The 20,834-nt window shown below is 46.3% G+C and overlaps 1 protein-coding gene across 7 annotated transcripts in view; it reads right to left on the reverse strand.

Moving 5' to 3' along the window:
• FRMPD3 (FERM and PDZ domain containing 3) overlaps window positions 1-20,834 on the reverse strand; it is a 160,847-nt gene that overhangs the window by 95,807 nt on the left and 44,206 nt on the right. For 2 of the 7 annotated variants that reach the window (XM_045817690.1, XM_045817688.1), the window contains exon 1: window positions 10,561-10,634. The exons of 4 other annotated variants lie outside the window; for them this stretch is intronic. The gene's annotated coding sequence lies outside the window, so the exon portion shown is untranslated. Of the gene's footprint in view, window positions 1-10,560; window positions 10,641-20,834 lie in introns of those variants that run through there. One more of the 7 variants, XM_045817686.1, reaches the window with a different exon arrangement.

Consider the following 20,834-nt stretch of genomic DNA (forward strand, 5'->3'; position numbering starts at 1 on the left):
GAAAGAAGGAAAGTTAAAATACAATACAGAGTGAGAATAAGGAAAAACAGTCAAGTAATGTAATTAAACAGGGAAATAAATTGAGGAAAGCTAAACATAGGGAAGAGAAATAAAAAATACTAATAAAATAAAAATGGTAAAAAATAATTGCACGGTAATAATAATACACATACACAATAACATGCCAGCTCTGTGGGATAGCAAAGTGACATTTGTCTCAGTTTCTGGGTTTTTGGGGTCAGCCTTGTGCTCCCCCTTTTTGATCTGTCTCTGGACGCTTTGTAACTTGTGTCTTATTGTCTCACTTGGATGAAGAATAAAAGAAAAGAAAAAAAGGGAAGGGAGGGAAGAGAAAGGATCCAAAAGGAAAAAAAAAGATAATAATAAGCCTCCTGCTGACTTTAAACCTGTTCAGTGAGTAATGCCGGTCTTCTTAGCTGCTACAGGAAGAGGGGGCTGGGCTTCATTTTTCTCCCTTCCTTTGGTTCTGAGAGGATGCGGACCAGGTTTGGGTCACACCATTCACAGTTTTCTGGCCTCCGGCCCAGGTCTTCCATGAGCTGCCAGGCTCAAATCAGCCACTCAGCTGCTCACAGCGTGAGTCAATCTCCGGCAGGGAGCCTGAGGCAAGCAGGATGCATGGTTCCCCCTACTACTGTCTTTGTGCATGCAATGCCAGAGCTGTGGGGTGCACAGTTCCTCTCCTCCAACTCACTCTGGGTGCGCACAGTGCCAGACAGGTAGGATACAAGGTTTAGCTCAGTTACTGTCTTTATGCATGCAAGTGCCAGAGCAACGGGGCACAGGGTTCCCCTCCTCCACTCACTCTGGGTGCGTGCAGGGCAAGATAGGTGGGGTGTAAGGTTCAGCTCATCTACTGTCTTTGGGTGCACTGAACATGACTAGCGGGGTGCACAATTCCCCTCTGCTGCTCACTCTGGGTGAGCGAAGACTGAAATGTCCCTTGGGGCATGCCAACTGCTGCTGAAGAGTTCCTTACAAAGCAGCTGCCCACCATTCTTAACAAGTGAACCACACAGCCCCACTTTTTCTACCTGTCCGGAGACTATCCAAGTCAGGGTCTGACATGGCCCAACTCCTCCCTTCTCCAGGTGTTGCTGGCACCCCAATTTCTCTGGTGCTAGCATCCACAGTCCCAGTGGGTATGTACCACCTCTGTGTGTCTCCCACTTCATCTCTACTTCCCCCCATTAGTTCTTTTTCTGGAGTTTTGTTCTGTTCCTTCATTTGGGCCATTTCTTTGTTTCCTCATTTTGCAGCCTCCCTATGTTTGTTTCTATGTATTAGGTGGAGCTGCTTTGACTTGGTGTCTTGGTAGTGTGGCCTAATGTAGTAGGTGTCCTGTAGGGTCCAGTGGCATGCCTCCCCATCGGGGTGTACGCTTCGTGTGAGCTGAGTATACCTTCCTCTTGTGTTGAGCCTGGGTTGCTGTTGGTAGGTCAATGGGAGGGATTTACCCAGGCCAGTCAGCTGCAAGGATTGGCTGTGAGTACTTACCACCAACCTCCACCCTCCAGGGAGGATTAGCTGTGCAGGGGCAGGATGGTGGTGCTCTGATGTGTGCTGTAGCTGCCCACTGGGTATACTGGCCCAGGGGTTTCCTGAATGGTTCAGGCCAAAGTCAGCCCCCACCTATGATTTGCCTAGGGCCACCCGCCTTAGCTATAAAGCAATCTGAGATGGCTGCTACCTGTGCTGAGCTTGGAGATTCCCAGGCTAAGCCAAACTGAATCTAGGCTGCTGCTCTTAGTGCTGTGCTTGGGGCCACTTAGCAAGAGGTATGGGAGCCTGGACTCACTGAGGCCAGCTGTTGCTTATTTGAAAGGATTTAGGAAGCTATGAAGCATGAGCCAAGACCAGCCATTCATAAGGAAAATCCACTGTTAACAGCTGTAAGTTGGGTGCGACTGAGCCCCAGGGTATCTCCAGAGTGGGGAAAACAGTGTTAGCCAGGTTGATGGAGTCTCAGATATGACACTCACTTGACAGCTCTGTGGCTCTGCCTACTTTTCTGTCTGGGAGAAAGCTATCCCCCACCTCTTGCACTGATGCTAGACACTTCAGTTTCTCCCCGTATGGCACTGGTACCTTTCAAACTGCTACCCTAGTGCTGGAGCTCAGAAGGAGGAAGTCTGTATAAGGTCATGTGTGGGTTCTTTAAGAGGAACCACTTGGGACTCCAGACATTTCTTCCACTGACTCAATCCCTGCTGGCTTTTGCAATGAGAAGTTATAGGGACTTACCTTCCTGGTACTGGAACCCTTGGTTCTGAGGCCTGGTGTGAGGCTGGGACTCCTTTGTCCTGAGATATCCCTCATGAGTTTTTATCCACCACACTTGGATGTGGGACCAGCCTTATGCATATCTCTGCCCCTCCTACCAGTCTGGATGGATATGATTTCTTTAATTCTGTTGTTGTCAGACTTCCATTCAACTTGATTTCTGACAGTTCTGAGTGATGGTTGTTCTATAATTCAGTTGTAATTTTGATGTGGTTGTGCAAGAAGGTGAGCTGTGTTTACCTATGCCACCATCTTGACCAGAAGTTTCACTCCTTTGGCTTTACATATAATGTACATGCAAACAACTCCCAGATCTGCATTCTACCTACACCTCTTCTGTTGCTCCTATATTCCAACTATCTATTCTGACATCTCCACTTTTATGTCTCACAGGTATCTCAAACTTAACATGTCCAAAACTGAACTCTTGATTTTTTTCCCATCAAGCTTAGGCTTCCATAAGTCTCCCTCATCTGAATACATGGCACCATCATTTGTTCAATAACTCAAGCCAGAAACCTCAGAGTTTTTCTTGAGTCCTGTCTCTTCCTTTCCCTCACCAGAACCCCCTCCCTACATCTGATCTCTCCATAAGTCTTCACAGATGTTCCTCGGAATTTGATCAACACTCTCCATCTCCAAGCCACCATCATCTCTCCCGAGAATTGCTGCATTAGACTCCTTTCTGGTCTGTCTGTAGCCACTGCTGCTCTGTTCTAAATTGGGTCTCTTTAGAAATTGCAAAAGTCTAAATCAGATTCTAAAACTCCTGCTTAAAACCCTGTGGACCTTTCCCAAGTGAATAAACATCCAAACTCCTTATCCATGGCCTCTCCTTGCCATACCCCTCTTATGCTACTTTTTTGCTTGTCTAGAACAATCTAGCCCCACTGGCCTCCTTTTAGGTTCTGAACACATCAAATTTTCTACCATCTCAGGGCCTTCTCACTTGGCATTCCTTTTGTCCTGGAAACCTCTTTCTTCATGTGGCTGATCTTTCATTCTTCAGGGATCTACTTAAATATCACCTCCTCACAAAGGTGTTCCCTGATAACTCTGCCTTGGTTTTCCCTATTATTGCAACCTGTTCATGACCTTCATGAGACCCATCATAATCTGTAGTTACATATTCATTTATGTGATTATTTAGCTGTAAATCCCTTAAGAGTATTGACTATGCCTCTCTTGTTCAATAATGTATCTCCACCATCTAGTTTCGTACCTGGCACATAGTAGGTGCCTAATATTTTCTAAATTGCTGAATGGTTACATGGATAGATGTGATTTTGAGACATATAGATTAGACTCCTCTGCCTATTCCCTGAAATTCATTATCAAATGCCCACTGGTTCTGTGAAAGATGGGTTTCTGGCTGTGGAGTCTAGTTGGTTGGAGAAGCCCCTCAACATCTCTGGCAAAAGACAAAAGTTGAGAGAAAATGGAGTGAATGGGAGAGTACAAGAAAGGCTACAATCTAAGAAGAAATGGAAGCCAGCATGACTCCAGTCCTTTTAGGGATACTGGGGTGGGAAACCTAACAGTTATTTCCTCTCAGGGAAGAAATGTTTCTTTAAATGGCAAACAACTTTTCTTTCAGAATTTCCAGAGGCTGGGGGTGGGAGGAAAGATGACTTTGGATAGTCCTTCCTAGTCCTGAAAGTCTCTGGGTAGACATGGGTACTTTCCTAGGGCTGCCTCCCTATTTTCCTCCAAGTCTTTATGGCCATACAACTTCTTCCTCAGCTGAGCTTGCAGAGGCATCTTTCTGGAAAACCTGCTGACATATGAATTCATTTTCTGGTTGCCAAACACAGGTTTTTACCCAGTGGGCTGGAACAGAAACACCTTTCATCTGTTCTAACTAGTCACGATGGAGCAGGTAGAGAAACCAAAGCCATTTGTCCTCCCACAAATACTTGGGAGTTTGTAGTCACCTCACAAAGACCAACCCCCATGATGTTTCCTAGAGGATGCTGCAGAGAACCTGCTTGGCAGTCATTTTCTTCCCTCCCAACTTCTCCCTTCAGGGGCTACACATCCAATAGACTCAGACACATTGTCCAACTGGCCCAAACATGCTCCTAAACCCTCCCTGCTGGGTCTGCCAGCCTGGTTACAGATTTGAGGGCTATGCCAGATGTGAGGCTGATACCATATGGCATTGTGGGTCACAAAGTCTAAAGCTGCTGCCATTGAGCTGTGGCAGAATTAGTGGGGAGATCCTTCCATTTTTTAAAATATTTTATTTATTTTGTTAGAGAGAGTAAGAGAAAGAGAGAAAGATCAATGTGTGGTTGCCTCTTGCACGCCCCCCACCGGGGACCTGGCCTACAACCCAGGCATGTGCTCTGACTGGGAATAGAACTGATAACCTTTTGATTCACAGCCTGGTGCTCAAGCCACTGAGGCACAACAGCCAGGGCAGATCCTTGCATTTTGGCCCCCACTCACCTGTCCCTGGCAGAGGCAGTGAGGGGGAACTGGAGCAATGAAATATTCAGGAGAGGTTGAAGGAGTTGTCATGTCACTCCAAAGAGCCCTGGGCACCACAGCCCCCACATACCACATACCACAGCAAGTATTTCTGAGGGATGCAGAGACAGAGATTGTCTGAGCCAGAGGGGTAGAGATGAGGAATGGAGGGAAAGACAACTGAGCAGGAAAGAGGGCCAGACTGAGAACCAGGAGAGAGAAGAGAGGTGAGGCCAGGCAGGGAAAACCAGACAGAAGAAGAAACATAAGTCAAGAGGAGGGCCTTGGAGACAGTAAAGAAGAAAGGACAAGTTTGGGAAAGGCAGGCTGGGTAGAGAACTTGAACTCACCAACTCTAGCTTTTTGGAGGCCCACTCCAGTGTCTATCCTGTTCTCTAAATGCTCTTGAACTGTGCCTGCACCCCAGGATCCTGCTACTGGGAAAGGGCCACATGGTAAGAGCCTTCTGGTATCAAGCTCTTTCAGGAGGGATACTGCACTTACACCATATCAACAAGCATGATAACACCCTCCTCATTTCACAAATGTGGATGTGGTGAGCAAGGAGCAAATCTGAAGCAGCTCATGGAAGAGACCCAGGCCACCGTCCGACTTAGGCCTATTCCCCAAAAGCTATATTTGGGGGTGGGGGGGTGGGGAACGGGGAGAGAATGAGATCAAGAGGAGAAAACAGGAAGGTGAGAGCATATCAGAAGGTGAGAAGGAATGGTCATGATGGGAAAAGTAGAGTTGGCAGGGAACAGAGCAACAGGCCTGAATTCTTCTTGGGAGATGTGATGAGCACATCTCTCCAAGGGCAAACTGTGCTGCAGAGCTCCAAAACAGAATGCTAAGCCAGGAGACAGTCCCTGGCCAACTCTCTCTCCTCTTGAATCCTAGCGTCTAGTCTGCCAAGGGTTGAACTGTAAACAATAAACAAGGCTTGGAGGCTGGATGGGGGAGCAGGTGTGGGCAGGAGCTGTTGGGAATATCCCAACATGTAGCTAGCTGCCTCTAGCAGCCAAAGACCCAGGGCACAAATATGGTCCCTCTGGGGGCTGCTTGGCAAAAACTGGCTGCACAGGACTCCAGGCAAAGTATCCTGAATCCAAATGAGTGCTTACTTGGCTAGCTGACTGCCATTTCCCTCTTTTCTGTGAGGCTAGTGGCATGAATGGCCTGGACCACCAGCTTGGGATGCTCCCTACCCCTGATTTTGGTAAATCTCAGAGTAAGCAGGAGCCTTGGGAGTTATTTACTTCACCCTTGTCCACCCTCTGATGACTTCCAGAAGCAGCAGGGGGAGGCTTTCTAGAGGAGGACTGCAGCTGGATGTTACAGAAGAGGCCATATTTGGGCAAATAAAGAGGGAGAGCACTGAGAACAGACCCAGAAACAAGAGGAGCAGGGATACTGTGGCAGGAGGCATGAAGGCAACAGCCTGAGTTGGGGAGGGGCTGCTGGGGAGAGGCTAGCTGGAAAGCAAGAAGCTGGAGCTGGCCCAGGGACACAGTGAGGAAACCGTTTTCCAGGTCCCTCTTCTCACATCCTGCTGCTTTGCCTAGATGCCCATCTGCCCCCTCCTTGCCTGAGATGATGCAAGTATATCTGAAGCCCAGGCACCATGCCCAGTAGGTACCAGGCTGACTTCCTGTGAGGGTGCAAATAGGAGCAACCTCAGCTTCTGCCCTGTGCACCATCTCCAAGCTGTCCATTGAGCAGTACAGGGTGGGGGCAGGGTAGAAATCAGGCTAAGAAGCAACTCAATAAAAGAGGTTATGTGAGCAGGGGCCTGGTAAACTCATGTTACCTTGTCTGGAGGTATCCAGATGCCAACTACAGCCTTAGGACAATAAGACACCTTTTATACTGCCCAATTGCATATTCCTCCTGAGAGGGAAGAAGGGATTATTAGCTCTTTTCTAAAGAAAAGGGAAGATCCTATGGGAACAGAAAAGGGACATCAAGGTTGGTGAATACTCCCACTAGAAATAAAAGCCAAAGGCAAGAGCAGGTGCTGAGTTACTTTCTCAGAGGGCATGACATAGCACCCAATCACTTTGAACCTCCCCTATGCTGCTAATCAGGACCTCCATCTGTTTTCTGGAGGTGAGTGACAGTGAAATTGCAAACTTCAAAGGGCCTATGGCACTGCCTTTTGGTGAAAGTGAGGGTGGGGATGGTAAGAAGACTGTACAATACTCTGCAACCAGGTTGTGGGGAAACAGGATCTTAACAGATCCTGAGAACCTGCAAACTCCCTAATCAGCAACACAGCTTCAAAGATAGACCCCAGACTTGACTCACTAAGCTAAGAAAAGCAGACCCAGGTATTTCAGAACCAAAAAGTATAAAAAAAATGATTTGAGGGAGCCCAACCCTTAGTTATCTAGAACATTCTATTTTTGAATTGAAGTGTAATTATATTTTTTTAGTGATTAAAATCCATACAGCTGGGACTCTGTCTAGAGTAATGCAAGCTCTGTTCCCATATCCCTTTTTGTAAAGGGAACAGATAGTGTAGTGCCGTACTGTGAGTCACAACCTCCATCCACCAGCTTTTAGATAGCATTCATTCATATATGCAACACAATTTAACTGAAAATCTACTATGTGCCAGGAATGGTGCTGGATACTGGAGATACAGAGGTAAAATAGGCCCAGTCTCTCCCTTCGGGGAGGTTGCAGTCTGAGGTGGGGGCAGGTGTGTAAACAGACAAATGTAAAGCCATGTGTTAACTGGCACCACAAGAGGCAGGAGAGGATGCTATGGGAGCACAGGGAAGGGCCTGTCTCCTGTCCCCCATGACTCCCAACAGCTGAGTGGTGAAGGTGAATAGGAGTCCAGCAGATGGACAAGGCAGAGAAGGGCATTCCAGTAAAGGAATGTCAAACATGACAGCAAACTAATAATAAAGAAGATCCCATAAAGAGGGAAACCTCTAGGTATTTAAGCCACTGAAATTAAAAGAAGAAATCATACAACACATTCAGGGAAAATTGAAGGAGAACTTCTATTCTGGTTGTAGGAATGAAGGCAGAGGACTTGTGTTAGCTCTTGGCCTCTTTTGTGTGGTCATGTGAGACGATGCAGTGCACTTAGTGAACTCAGAAGAGGCCACAGAGATAACCTGGGACACAATCCAGCACTGGGGTTACCAGTCACACATCCAGTACACCACCCAAAAGTTATACATGGAAGACTCCCCTCTCACATCACAGAAGGAGGCAGGAAGGGTAGACCACCAGCAGATGCATTGAGATCCAGTCATGGTAATGAAGACCAAAGCCAAGAAGCTCACCTGCCACACTATGCCCTCATGGAAGAGAATCTGTGGAAGCCAGCTCTATAAAAGGGCCAGGGCAAACAGTGGGAAGTTACAAACAACCCCACTGCAGGATCAGATGTGAAGAGGAAGAAACTCTGGGGACATGGTCACATTCTGTTCAACTCACAGGGGCCAGCTGGGGTGAAGAAGGGCTAAAAATTCATAGACATAATAATACTACTAAAGTATCAGTTGCAGTTCCTGTTACTGAAGTCCTGGAGGAGAAACAAGCCCCCTACTCCTCCCAAGGAAATGGGAAGATGGTTTTGCTCAGCATTGCAAGTCTCTAAAAACTTTTTAGAAAATAATTCCTAACAGGGGCACTCACATAGAGACATGTCAGATTAACAACTAAAAGCGAGCAGACCAGACACTTGTCTAATTAACAAAACTTATAAAGCAGAACAACTTATTGGTGTTAAAGGCATGACACTTACTACAACAACAAAACCCAAATTCATGCAGAATACTTCATGGCCTCTAGGAAGCCCTTTCTCTTACAACTTGCACAATCCCTTCTTTAATGCAAATGGGGGCTAGGGAAAGTAGAAAACAGTGCAGCACTCCAGGCTACTGGCTGAGGAGGGGACAAACAGTTTGAGGAGCCTGGCTGGGGAAGGAAATGGCTGAACCTCTGCCTCTTACACCAGTCTGCCAAAGGTTAGTTCCAATCTGGGCTCTGGAGGCAGTAGATTTGGGCTGGAATCCCAACTTTAGCAAGTTATTTAACCTTTTGGGCCTCAGTTCCCTCATCTGTAAAATGGGACTTAATGATAGCACCTAATTTAAAGTACCTACATAAAGCTCTGTCTGGTGTGGCTCAGTGGATTGAGCTCTGGACTGGGAACTGAAAGGCTGCCAGTTCAATTCCCAGTCAGAGTACATGCCTGGGTTGCAGGCCAGGTCCCCAGCAGGGGGTGTGAGAGAAGCAACCAGCATCTCTCACACATTGATGTTCCCCCTTCCCCTCTCTAAAACAAAGTAAATAAATAGAATCTTAAAAAATAAAGTACCTACATAAAGATTAAATATGGGATGTAAGTGTCTTTCTTCATAGAATTTAATGCCTTTTTCTTCATAGAATTTAATGGGGGTGATTTAAAAATTGGACCTTAAGACCTTGGGTTCAGACTTCAGATTTACAGAATAAATAAGTTTTGTTGTGGAGAAAACAAACTCTACTTGACTACTTCATTAAAGCTAGCTTCTTATCCTATTTCTAGTAGTTAACAGTGGGGATGCTGAGATGAGACTGGGTGGAAACTGCAGCTCTACTTTTCACTAGTTGTGAGACATTGGGCTTGTCCACCTCTCCATTTCCACCACCTCAAGTTCCTCATCTGTAAAAATGGGGATACTATCAGGATCTACCTCACAGGATTGTCATGAGGATTAAATATGATAATACATGTAAAGCACTTAAAAATATGCCTGCCACACAGAAAGTGCTGAATGTATGCCAGCTACTGTTCTTATTGTATACAAATTCTTATTACTGCCTAAAGAACTTAACACAACATTTGGCACATAGTAATACCAGTTACTATGATCATCAGTATTCTCAGTAAAGATGAGTGATTGGAGAAGCAGAAGGGAGATCTGGGTCTTTTCTGAGAGGAGGACTAAGTGACTTAGTGTAAATTCACCTTTGTGATCTCAGATGCCCCCATTCTTTGAATTCTACACAGCTCAAGAAAAGAAAGTGATGGGTATGTGCCTACATATTCCCATTTGCCAAGGTTATTTATTTATTTGTTTGTTTAACTAACAAGTAATGTACTGCCTAATAATGTGGGCTTGTTTCTCAGCTCTGCGAGGCTTTGTGAACACCGAGGTATTCGAGGGCAAGCCAGCCAGAGTGCCACGGACCTGCAGAATCCCAGGTGCTTGGAAAAGGCACCTAGAAGGTTCTGCACCTCAGACAAAGGGATCCTGGCCGAGGGAGGAGCTTTGGAGAGGAGAGGGCTATGGGGCCCTCTAGGGCTGACTGCACCTAGCCCCTAAGCTGTTTCTCCTACCTGCCTTCCCAGCTTCTAGCTTTCCAGGCAGCCCACTCCAGAGGTAAACTTCCTGCTCAAGCTGCCACTATCCTACCTGCATCCAAAACAGCCATGTGCATCTTGTCTTCTAGTTCCCTCACAGGAAGCACCAAGCAGGGGCCTGCGGGTGGCCAGACAACCTGAATAGATCCTTGTGTGCTCGGTGTGGGGGCGAGAGGACGTGGGCTCCCAACACGCCAACCAGGTGCATCCACTGCAAGCACTGAGCAGGTGCCCACCCAAGGCCTGGGACCCTTGCCAGGTCTGTCCTGAGTCACTTTGAGGGGCCGGCAAGGAACCCAACACCAGGCTGCCGACCCCTAACCTCACAGATTCCAGACATTTAGCCAGGTGCTCCACTTTCTGGCCCTTTCCCAAAGGAGTCCAAACCCCATTGCTCTGAGTGCAGTACTTACTGTTGGGTCCTCTCCAGGCCGTGTCCCCCTTGAGCTGCCCCAGGCTGTGCTCAGCGCCCACGGCAGCAGCAGCAGCCTCTGTAGGAAGAGAAAGATCACACCTGCCTTAGAAACCTAGCCCCTGCTGTGATCAGACTCCTAAAGAAGTAGGCGCCAGGCCCAGCCCCAGAGCCACAGACTAGTGAGGCAGCTGGTAAACACAGCGTCTGCTGCCTCTCACCACTTGAAATCCACCGTGGAAGAGCTCCCCTCAACACTGGATGAGCGAGCCCCCGCAGGGGAGCTGGGAGCAGAGGAGGGATCTCCAAGTACAGAGACTGGTGGATAAAACAGCTGACATGCACCATGCTTTACATCCATATCCTCATCCCAGCATCCTCCCCATTGTACAGAAAACAAAACCAAGGCTCAGCAGAGCAAAGCCAATGGCCCCAGATACACTAGCTAGTAATAAGTGGTAAGGCCACGATTGGAAACCAGACGGATCTCAAATTGGCCGCTGCCTGCCTCAAAAGTCACTTTTATGCTACTTTAAAACACATTGGAACACCTGTGTCTCCACCTCATTTCCCTATTTTTCTGCCAGGACTAGGGACAAGTAGCAACTCCTTGTCAGTTTGCTAGTGGAGATGGAGGTTGAGGTGGGTCCCTGGGAGGCAGTATTCTGACTGTAGTGTCTAGTGCTAGGGAGATGCCATCCATCTCTACCTCTTCTACAATGTTCCAGGCCTTGCAGAAGATTCAAAGTGTAACAGGAGATAGTTGGTCCAGGTGTCATCCAGGAGACAAGCACTGAGCCTGTGAGATTTCAGTATGCTAAAAGGGTTGAAGGAGGGGGCTGGGGATACAGAGGCCATAAAGGAGGGAGCAGCCATTGTTCTCAGACATCCCTCACATGGCAGAACCTCAAGGAACCACCACTGGTGGGGACATAGGGAGAGAAGGAGCTAGTGGTGACAGTGTGAGGAGGGGGCTCTTCTCATGGGGCTGACTCTGATTCCTTCCTGATCCTGAAGTGAGGGCCCACATCACATATTCCTCTTTAAAGAATGAGTGGAAGGCAGCCTTGTTGGGAAATTAAGCCCTGTGGCTTCTGTATGAGAGCTACCCTAATCTCCCTGCCTTTGCAATGATAATTGTGAAATGGGTAAGATTTCTTCTTTCCAGGTCAAAATGATGAAATAGTATAGTATTCCTGTTTTTCTCCTCTGATCATTAAAAAAGAGCAGTTTTAGAACTTGTATTCCTCCTGCCTTGCCTCCACTTATCCATTCATTCATTCATTTAGCAAATATTTATTAGCATCTACTGTGTGTCAGACATGGTGCTAGGTGCTGGGCACCTCCATGGCTCTGTGTGGGAGTCTACATAGGAGGTGGAAAGCACACAGGACTGTAAATTAGGAAACACATTTTTAAGTCCTAGTTTTTTGACTAAATAAATAGCTTTGTGACCCTGGGTGAGTCATGTCTCCTTTTGGGACCTCAATTTTCTTGTTGGTCAAACAAGAAAATAACACCTGCCTGTCCTACTTCATGGGGATGTTTTTGAGGCTCAGTGGAGATAATGGATGAGAAGGAGCTTTGAAAAGCATGAAGCCACTAGACAAATGGAAGGGACTAATCTCTTTCCAAGGTGGGAGGGAGCTGCTGGGAAGTAAAGCTTAAAAGAACCTTGGCTAACTCTCACAGATTGATTGCACTGAATTTCATCTTCCCCCAAATCACTGATCCTGCACAGGAGCAAGAGTCTCTGCTCTGTGAAGTCTCATCCTCCTTCAATAGTGCCCATGACACCTGGGGTTAGGAGGATGTGGCCTTAAGCCAGGAAGATCATTTGGGGGACTTGAGTGGGATCAATGGGGCAGTCTTGGGTCTCTAATTCCTGGGAACAGCAGCATCATCCCTGGACCCAAGCCCAACTGAGCCCAGGATTGCAAGTGTCTGGGTAGAAACCACTTGAGGCCCCCAGAGATACCCCCTCAGGAGGCATAGGACTCATATCAGATAATAGAAGGTAGCCTTCAGGGTGGACACTGTATTTTTTATGGAAGCTAGGGGTTCTGGTTTTAGCTCAGGCAGCTAAGATCTACAACAGAACTAGTGGAGCATCTGGGAGGGTCTCCAGGTGGCTCTGCTCATCCCTGCAAGCCACTCCAAACAGACCTACCTACAACTTTAAATTACAATACCATTCTCATTATGCAAAGACAGCTTCAAGAAAAATCACCAGATTTCCAGAAGCATTCTTCCCTGTCCCTTCTTACCCCAAGTAAACACAAACTGTAAGGAAATATGGGGTCTTGCCAGAATTGTTTCCAGACAAACTCACTAGCCTCCTTCCTTTCTCCTTCTCATGAGATCATAACCCTGAAGCCTCTTCAACATGAAAATACTAGAGCTGATGAAGAACAGGGAGGCTCAGGAACCTGGGCACTGTGTCCAGCCAAGCCCAGAGCTGCACTGCACAGTTCTGGAGCCATACTAAAATGGTAACCAGAGACAGCGACAGAAAGGAGGAGCTCAGCAGTGGATGAGGGCACCTTCAGCCAGCAGGTCCCTGGGAGAGGCACCGAACAGACAGACTCCACACCCAGCCTCCCTTGGCAGTGTTGGACCCTCTCCTTCTTGCAGCTGAGTCTCCTCTCAATGTCTTCATAGATTCCCTCATTGCATCCATCTCGCCCAGGCTGCTTCTTTTAATAGAATGCCTCTGCAGCCACTCCAGACAGTCTGATGTTATCCTTCACTATCCTGCCCTATCTTTCCAGTATGGGCCACACAGCAGTGATTCAGACCTCCCAAGTCATAGTACAGTCTCCTGATGAAATATCTCCTATGTGAGCCTCAGCCAGGGCAAAATAGAAGCATTTGGTATCAACTATCCCTTCCCTGTCCCATCATGGTGGCCTAAACCTTGGGTTCAGATTCTCACCCTGAGTTCCAATGCTCACCTCAGCCTGCCCCTGGGCCAGCTGCTGCTGTTATACCTCAGCTGTATAGCTTGAGTCCAATTTGCAAAACCCTTCTCTCAGTAGTTGTCAATAAATCCCCCATTTCTATCCCCCCGAAAGACTAGAAAGCTTCAAGTTCCAAAGGAGTGAAATCACTGATGGTGAAATTTCAGGCACAATGACAGGCAGTTGAGGAGACATATTTGATCACATCATGCCTACCTATGTGTAAGGCTGGTCCTAAGGATATTCTAACATTTTCCCTTGGCCATAATGGAGACTTGGAATAAGAGCAAAGAAAGCATACAAAATACACCAGGCTGGGAGTAGGGATACCCTGCTGCCTATCCCAGTTCTAGGACTAATTATTTATATAACCCTGTATTTTCCCTTTCGAGGCCTCTGTTTCCTACATGTCAATAGAAAGCACTGGATTAGCTGATTTCCAGGGTCCCTTTCTGTTCTAACAGGCTCAGATTCTAGGCTGTATGGCACTGAGATAGACTCATGTTCCTTTCAGAATGGGCCCTCATTCCAGGAAACTGGACATGGCACTGTGTATACATGACAGTTAGAAGGGCATGAAAGGTTGGCACTATGGGTGTGAGTCTGATGCTGCTATTCAACAGTGTAGCCAGTGTCAGATTCACCTTTGCTAAGGAGCAAAGGGAAAGTTGTTCATTGTTCTCCACCCCATCTTGCAGAGACAACTCCTCAAGTTGACAGCAGCAGTTCTCTACCTACAAGTCCTATATCCTCCAGGACTTATTCCAGCTAACCCCAGATCAAGGCTGACATTCCACCAGTGAATACCTGTACCTCCATCATATTTATTCAGATCTAACATTCCTGACTTAGTGATCAGTAAACAGCTGTTGGCCCAAGACCCCCTGAGTGCCCTCCAACTGTCCCCACTGCCTCTTGATCCAGCAATCAAAAGGTGAATGCCTAGTAAGGGCCCTCCAGGACACTGCTCTACTGCTCTACTTTAGGGCCATTTCTTCCCAGGCCATTCCTCCTTCAAGATTTGTCAAGGGCTTCTGAATTGAGGTATGTCCCATTCCCTACCTCTGAGTCAGGTGGGTTCTGACTGTTACACAGAAGAAAAAGAAGGCAGCAGGGAATGGGGGTTGGCTCTGTAGTCAATAGCAGCTGTCCTGGTGACTCTTTGCCCTTCAGTATGGATTTGGTTGCCAGAGGATGACACCACTATTACTGGATGAAGCACTGATATTGTACTCTCCACTGGCTCCCCCCATCAAGGGCTGTCAAGTGTTGCTGCCTGTTCCCCAGGCCCACTGGGGGTACTTACCACCATTTTCTTTCCCTCCATCATGGCTGTCCCCTTTCCTTTATCTCTTAGCCACAGCAATCCTCTCTAGCATTGAAAATCTCCCCACTTGGCCCCTGTCTCCCTTCCTCTGCTATTTTACTTCATTTTTCCTGCCAAAGCCTAACTGCTCCAATGGGTGCTTTGCCCCTGCAGTGCAAATGTTCTGTTCTCACCGGGCCCCGTATTAATTTGCTCTCATTTGTGAGCTACTTTGTTAACATGTTTGGCCTTTTCTCCATGTGTAGTGCTGCTCCCTGCTGCCTCTGTTACCTCTCCACCCACACCCTCCTTAACCTTGTAATAATGGGCCCTCTCCTGTGAAGAGGGGGTTGGGCTTTTTCAAAGACCGTTTTCATAACTTGCTTTAGTAGTTCAGTACATCCTCACAGCTGCCATAGGAAACGAAGTCAGTATGTTACTGACCCCTGTGGGACCAGTGAGAAAACCAGGGCTCAGAATTAAAAAGGCCTGTCTATGTGGATAGATACTGTTTGATGGCCCAGTGGGCCTAGAACCAGAGCTCTTTCCCATAGTACCCACAAGTTTATGGCACTCATCTTTGGCACGGCTCTTTGAGGCCCCAACCAAGTCTTGAGAAAGTATGTATACACACACACCCTTATGAAATTTTGTTTACAACTGTGTGAGGGGTCATAGAACCTGAGGTTCAGGCCCCTGCATTGGTATTTTTTAAAAGCTGCCCAGGTGATTCTAATGTGCAGACAGGGATAAGAACCACTGTTTGAAAGGAAGAAGTAAAAATAATAGATGAGAGCATAAAAGTTTTAACAGCTGAGAACTTTCTTAAAAATCTTGGGTGTCCCCCATAAGACTTGAAGGTAGAGTAGGATCTGAACTCTGACCCAGCTTCCCTGCCTTACTTTCCTCCTTTTTGCCTGAAGGAAATCATTCTGAAGGCCTCCACAGCCCTTCCCCCCCGCCAGACCCAGACTGGCTTTGTATATCAATCAGCACTGGATTTGCTGTGTGAGGAGAGTATAAGGAAAGAAATGCACCTCAATCCCCCGTATACACATGATGGCCAATTGCTCTGCAAGTGCTATTTTAGTATCATCTGCAGGCAAAGGTGGAGCTAAATTTCCCTGAATAAAGCATAGTGTCTCTCTAGAGGTAAAGGGTAGAGACTTCCATGCCAATTACCTATAAAGAGATGCTCCTCAGTTGATGGACTGGAACATAATGACCATCATAATAGTTATCATGTATTAATCACTTACTATGTGACAGGCATTTCACTTCTATGACCGCATTAATCCTCATACCCTATGAAGTAGGTAGTAGTATTATCCTTATTTTTATATATTAGGAAACTGAGGCTCAAGAGGTGAAATTACTTGTCAAGAGGTCACCCAGCTAGCAGGCATATATGTCTTTTGCTTGGCCTGCAGATTATTTTCAACTTTTTAAAAGCTTATATATATCATTTAACAATCCTTTGATTTCATACAAGAATCTGGATTTCTGGCTTCTCTTAATCAATCATAGCTGGCAACCCTGAGCTTTAAGCCCCACCCAACAATGATGAGATGGAACAAAGTAGCAGTACCCCTTCTGCATGAGGAATAAGCTCTCCAGGTCACCCCAGAATCCACCATACCTTCTGTACCCTCACCATGGGAAACTCTCTGAGCCCAGTCTGCCTGCCCAGGTAGAGTTAATTTAAAAGTTGTGTCTCAGGCTCTGGCCAGGTAGTTTAGTTGGTTAGAGCTACCAATGCACCAAGGTTCATGGGTTGGATCCCTGGTCAGGGCATATATAAGAAGCAACCAATGAATGCATAAATAGGTGGAACAACAAATCGATGTTGTTTTTCCTTCTTCTCCTTCTCCTCCTCCTTCTTCTTCCTCTCCTCCTCCTCCCCCTCTCTCTCTCAAATCAATAAAAAAAATTTTTTAAAAATCTACCCTCCCATTAGAATGTGATTTTGTGGCGGGTAGGTCGAGGGATAAGACCTGTTCATTGTAACCCCAGTGACTGGGGCAATAATAGGTACTCTGTCAAAGATGATTGAATGAAGTGGGAGGAGGGGTTGTGGGGGAGAGAAAGTTGAAGAAGACTTTCTAGCAGCCACATTTTCTGGGGCTCTCTGGTTAGCAGCAGGCCTCTTAAGTCTGCTTCTGAGTAGCCCTTCAAGTTCTTCTAACTAACATCACCAATTAACTCTGCCCCTCCTAGGCATATTCTAAGGATTACCTGTAACATAGGTGAATAGAACTCTTTTTGGAGTCTTTCCCAACTTTCAGTATGACTTTGTGCCTTTGAACAAACCTTCACTGTGATGGACCCACAAACTTCCATCCCTCAGGCTGTTCTACGAGTCCCCCAAACCACTGATCATTCCCTGAGGGACCCCTACTGAGTATCACAACTGAAATGTTTTCTGTTCCAATTTCCTTCAGGAGCTGCTTTCCCATTAGGACTTCCCTCTCAGACAGTATATTTGAATCTTCTGTGCCTCCAATTCAAAGTGGATTTCCAGCACTGGGAGGCTAGCTGGGGAGCTATTTCTGGTTAAGTGTGGTTCCAATACTCCTTCAGTCACACCCCATAGCCTGTCCCTTAAGCCAGGAAGGGATTTTCTCACTTAGTTATAAGTACCTGTGTTTTATAGGACAGCAGGCTAGCTTAGCTAGGGTGAAGTTTGGATCATCAAACCTATTAACAACACAAGGTAACCATCAAAGCCCCTAGCTCTGCTCAGCAGTCTTCTTCTTCCTAGCCCCACCAGTGTGGTCCAAGTCACACCATCTCTTACCCTAATGCAACTCCCCCTGCCCTGTTTCCTGTTAACAATCTGAGTTCCTTTGCCAGGAGCAAACTGTCTGTGTGCAAAACAACTTGAGAGCCATGAATGGGAAAGTGTGTCTTTCAGAAAATCCAGATGATTCTAAGCATTAATAGATCCCTTTGTGATTCTATCTCAGGAGGAGTTAATGTCTCATAAGCTGGCACTGGAGCAAGGACTGCTCAGCACAGCAGCCTTCCAAGCCTGAGAGCACATATCCTGGGACCGAGGATGTGGCAGGAAAGCCAGGTGAGATCTGAGGAGCAGTAAGAAAACACACGATGTGAGCTCCCATAGAGTGCCAATCCCAATGCCACATGGGCATGCATGTGTGTGCACACATGCACACACACAGATCCAGAAACACAAGCAGGGCCACACATTGGCACAAAAACACCACCCACACTCTTGCTATAAGACCCACATGTGATTTGCCAACAAACTGCAAATTAACCTCCTAGTGAACAGATTAATGGTATTCATGGTAATTTATATTCCAAGTTTCATAGCAACAGACTTTGAGCATTCTGGTTGCATAAGAATTCAAGGATTTTCAAGTTCCTGGAGACACTGTAGTGATTAACCTGATAAGCCCATGCAAATTAGCCCCAAGATGACACTGATTTTTTAATCCAATATGCAGGGTATTTGCCCAAAAGGTTGCCCATCACCACTCCAGCTCCTTGGCTTGAGGTGCTAAGCTGAAAGATGCCAGCCTGCATCTGTCTATGCAAATGAGGCCCCAGAGAAGAACTCACCATCAGATCTGGAAAGTGTCTGGACAGTTACAAATTGCCCACTTGCATGTCTACCAGAATGGAGTCAAGGCTTACAAGACAAATGGAGAGAGGGCCCCAGCCAATTTTTGTGGAACTGACAATGCTATCTTTTTAATATCCTTGGTTTGAGGACAAAAATTCCTGATTTGCACAAGAGTTTGAGTTTTCCAACTGAAGGTCATGAAGAAGTTTCCTTGTGGCATGTTGCCAAGTGCCACTGAAATTTTTGTCTTTTCAGAAAGAACAGCTTCCCAAAATAAAACCAAAAACTGGGGTTTCCTATTTCTTCCCTGGGAAGGTGAAGTTTAATTGGCTGTATTTCCAATTTTGAGCAAAAAAAAATCATAGCATATATTCAACTCCCTCATCAAATCAGTCTATGGCCACAGTTTGTGTGTTCTCTCTATGGGTGGACTGGTTTCTGTGGAATAATGTTAAGCCTCGGGGGTGGCCACTCCTCCCTACCTCAGCCCCTCATGGAACTCCATCCTTGACCTCTTTATTGTTGTATCTCTTAAATCACCAGGGCTCACTGAACCCCCTGGTTAATCTTCCCTGTGCTTCCTGCTTTGTAGGGGGGCAGTAATGAAGTGCCCTGGAGGAGAGTATCCTTGCCCAGTAGCCCCACTCACTGCTGCTCCCAGCTCAGCTCTCCCAAATACCTCAGCTGGTTGCTCTTGGTGTTGCAGACCAAAGCTGCTGCTAATGGGCTACTACCTGGAACTCAGAATTCTCCACAATTCTCCAGAATGCAAGACCAAACATGGTGTTAATCAGAGCAGCCTCACATCTTGAAGAGCTAACACTTGGAGGTGATAAACACTTGAAACTTATACTAGGGCCATTTTGTAATAACTATCTCTATTTGCCTTCATGAGCAACCTTTAGCTAAGTCAGGATTTGAGAAGTGTTGGAAGGCCTCCTGCACAGCTGCTGGCTTTCTCTCTCTGAATGTGTGAATCAAGCCATTCCAACATGTTGCCTGTGGCCACTTTCTCTCTCTTGTTTACCTTCCCCTTCTCACCCCACCAACTGCCCTATTCACCCAGCTGCCAGCTCCTCTTCTTTGACTGCCAACAACATGTAGTGTCCACTACACTGGTCCCCAGAACTGTGGGCCCAGGACCCCAGGGACTGCAGCATATTGCAAGAGGGATGCCCATGCATTTTGAAACATTGTCTGTGGATATGTCAATCAATAACCCATGATAATGATGATAATGAGAAGGAGAACAGCTCCCATGTGGGGTACATTTACTACCTGCCAGGTACCTTACATGAGCTTGACATGCAATAGCTCATTGACTCTTAATAACAATCATGTGAGCTTGGTACTTTTATTAGCCACATTTTGCACATAAGGACACTGAGGCAGAGGCTTAGGCAACTTGCTCAACATCACACAGGTAATATGTGGCAATACTAGAAATCAAACCCCTGGCTGATAGATGCCAGAGAGTAAGTATTTAAACACTATCCTAAAACATCTTATTCATGTACATACCACTATTTTCCAAATTTTAGTCAGATGTTATAATTATTAACAAAACTCATTTTTAAAACATCACACATTCACAGTAGTTTGTGGTCATTAGTATGTTTCTCAATCAACAGATACAAAGAGTAAAACTGCTGTCAAAAGGGGTCTAGAAGATGGCCTCTTGGCTTTAACCAGATTGAGAATTGTGGGCACAGAGTACTCCCATCTCACATCCTCTCACCAATGAAGTTACTCATTCTTCTTATCTGCTCACCTTCTGTTTTATTTCAGAAGATCTGTGTGTCTCTGTAGATATGATGGGGGGACCATGTATAAAGCTATTTGCATAGTCAATCATTTCTTAAACACATATTTATTGAGCTACCACACTGGGGATACTGCAGTGAACAAAACATAGAAATCTCTGTCCTCTTGGGTTTGCATTCTAGTGACAATAAACAAATAAATAGGTAAAATTATAAGCTATTTTAGAGAATGGTAAGTGCTTTGGAGAAAAACGAATCAAACGAATTAGGGGTGAGTGGCTGAAATTTTAAATAGGATGGTCAGGAAAGGCTTTAGTGAGCTGGTGTCACTAGGCAAAGACCTGAAGGAAGGGATGGAGGGAGCCTTATAGCTGTCTGGGGGAAGTGCCTATCAAGCTCATAGAATAGCATGTGCAAAGGCCCAGAGATGCAGTGTGTCTGGAGTGACCAAAGATCTGTAAAGGAGGTCAGTGCTGTTGAAACAGTTTGTCTTTGAGAACGTGTAATGAATAGTTGTGTGTACAGAGGTGGATTTAGGAATGGACTCTGTCATTAGATCTCCAAGTGGCCTATGAAGGCCACCTTAAACCTCACCTGGTTTGCAGGACTAGCTGTAGGCAAAATTATGAAGCAAACATACATGCCTGCCACTCTTCA

The sequence above is a fragment of the Phyllostomus hastatus genome, unplaced genomic scaffold (genome assembly GCF_019186645.2).
Source record: "Phyllostomus hastatus isolate PE091 unplaced genomic scaffold, TTU_PhHast_1.1 phas_scaffold_28, whole genome shotgun sequence".
In the NCBI taxonomy this organism is placed as follows: Eukaryota; Metazoa; Chordata; class Mammalia; order Chiroptera; family Phyllostomidae; genus Phyllostomus; species Phyllostomus hastatus.